The sequence below is a fragment of the Nelumbo nucifera genome, chromosome 3 (assembly GCF_055504915.1).
Source record: "Nelumbo nucifera cultivar China Antique chromosome 3, China Antique-T2T, whole genome shotgun sequence".
NCBI classification, from domain to species: Eukaryota; Viridiplantae; Streptophyta; class Magnoliopsida; order Proteales; family Nelumbonaceae; genus Nelumbo; species Nelumbo nucifera.
This window is the reverse complement of record NC_142651.1, coordinates 65381305-65383552: the sequence shown is the minus strand read 5'-3', so window position 1 is coordinate 65383552 and position 2248 is coordinate 65381305. Positions and strand designations below refer to the sequence as shown.

Sequence of the window (2248 nt, the reverse complement as noted above, 5' to 3'; positions counted from 1 at the left end):
AAACCTGCTGAAAGCTAAGATACTTCAAATCGGATATCATCAAAAAGACCTTGAATCTCCACTGGGACAATTGGATTGGCGTTTGGACTATGAAAACAATTTGCAGAGATTGATGCAATTTGAACCAACAATTCAACAGCAACATGTTAGAACTCAGAATAAAGAATTGTTTCAAAATTACGATTTGTTGAGACTTTCTCAGTACAGAGAAAATCCCTGAAAAAATTGGTGTATGCTGGTGATGCAATGAGACATCGTATTTCTTTAGGCTACGTTTGTTTGAGATGTAAATTGGAAGCGGTTGAGATTAAATATTTGCTCCGATTGTATCTGATTGTCAAGTTGTAAAATTTGATGAAATTTTTTGTGGATGTTTGGAATAAACATGAGTGTAAATTTTACACGGATAACTTCTCTTGTGTTAATTTGGACTATAGTATTTTATTTCCAACGGTTCATAGGGCATTTGAATTTGGACTGCAATATCTCATGGGTCCTACCCACGTGGGATAAGCAGCCACAAGTGCATCCTGCGATCCAATATACGGCAAGTTATAGATCTTCCAGTAAACCTCCCTAACCTTCTGGCCGCTTAGCTGGAGTTCAAATCAGCCCCCACAAGATTGCCCCCACAACGTCCCATAGTACATTCCTGCCATGTATTGGGAATATCTCCTTATAATGATATCGTCATTTCTGATATTATCATCAAGAGATGTTCTCAATACAGGGCAGGGATGTGCTGTGAGACGTTGTGGCCTGGGGGCAATCTTGTGGGGGGATGATTTGATCTTGCCTAGCCGGATGGAATAGACCCTAGAGGCAATAGTTCAAGATAATAATGGCTGCACCCAAGGCTACCTTCATCCCTTCTATGGTTTCCATAACATCATTTATAACATGGGCTGAAGTCTCAAATGTTTATATTGGATTGGGTTGGATTAAGTCAATATTTAGTCTATTGATATAAGATAATAGAATATAAGTGTTAATGGACCAAGTTTGAGTTGAAACCAATTTAAATTAAAATGAATTTGAACAGATTGGATGGTCCCTGACATTGAATTAGATCAACTAAAAAATGGAGTATGGATGAACTGGAGACAACATCATACACACCAGGCTGAACTACCTATCATAGATTCATAGTTGAGCACGCCAGTGTTCAGTACAGAGGACCCACAATTCACGCCAGTGTTCAGTACAGATAGGACCCACAATGAGAACTGGCGTGTTCACTCGTGATAGGCATCCCAGTCTGGTGTGTACGATGTTGTCTTCAGCTAATCCTCTCCCCTCAAATGATCCAAAATATTCGTTGGATTAAATAGGTTTGAAACAATTCATTCAATTCATCAATGTTAGATGCCAGAAAACATAAAGGTTATAATCTTTAGAGATTGAAGAATTGTGTAGGGCCCACTACCACAAATCATGACGTACACTCTCCCACTTGGGGAGATGTTAGGCAGGCACCCCTCCTCTGTGCACTGGAGGTCGCCAACCTAGGCCATGAGCCTTCTTGATCACCCATTGACCCCGTCCAGGTAAGTATGTTTCTTTCTTCTCGTTTCTGTTTTTACACCTCCCCCTCTCTCACTTGCTTCTTTTCTATCTCACCGATGTGGGACTATAAGTATATGAAAACCTTAGATCTTCCTCTGCTCCATACCTCCAGCTACCTTCTACGTGAGAGTTTGTTGATTGGTTGAATGTGTATATAGGTTTTTCTTTTTCTCTATTTTGATGAGAAGTTTTTCACTTTTTAATTGCTTTGATTCAAAAGAATCAACGTCCATACAAACTTATGAGACTCCTGAGTCACTCGCTCACTCTTTAATATGGGACTTCTACTGTCCCCATGCATCAGCATCCAACATTTTAGAGCCACGTGTATTGTGTAGGGGTGTTTTCAGGGTTAGGATTGGAATTTTGCCAATATTTTAATGAGCTAAAACCCAAAGTTGGAACCCTAAACAGTGTAAACTGTTAACTCGGCGCAACCCGATTTGCACCCCTATTATTGTATATACTGCGTGCAAAAAGCTTCAAAGTTGACATCCTTTGCTGAATTACTTGATAACCTACCTGTATGCAAGCCTACATCTTCAGAATGTCTTCAACATCTGGCAGCTCACCCGGAGTAAATGTCTGTCTTTGCAGATGCTTTTCTTTGACAATTCTTCAGCTTCTCTTTGAAATAAACAGATTTTCAGCTTCATTTCTCTCCTTATGTTATCTTGAAATC

The 2248-nt window shown here is 39.7% G+C and overlaps 1 pseudogene; it reads right to left on the bottom strand.

The window, feature by feature from the left end:
* Nucleotides 1-1414: 1414 nt before the first annotated feature.
* LOC148801289 (U1 spliceosomal RNA) lies at nucleotides 1415-1555 on the bottom strand (annotated as a pseudogene).
* Between the last annotated feature and the right edge of the window lie 693 nt (nucleotides 1556-2248).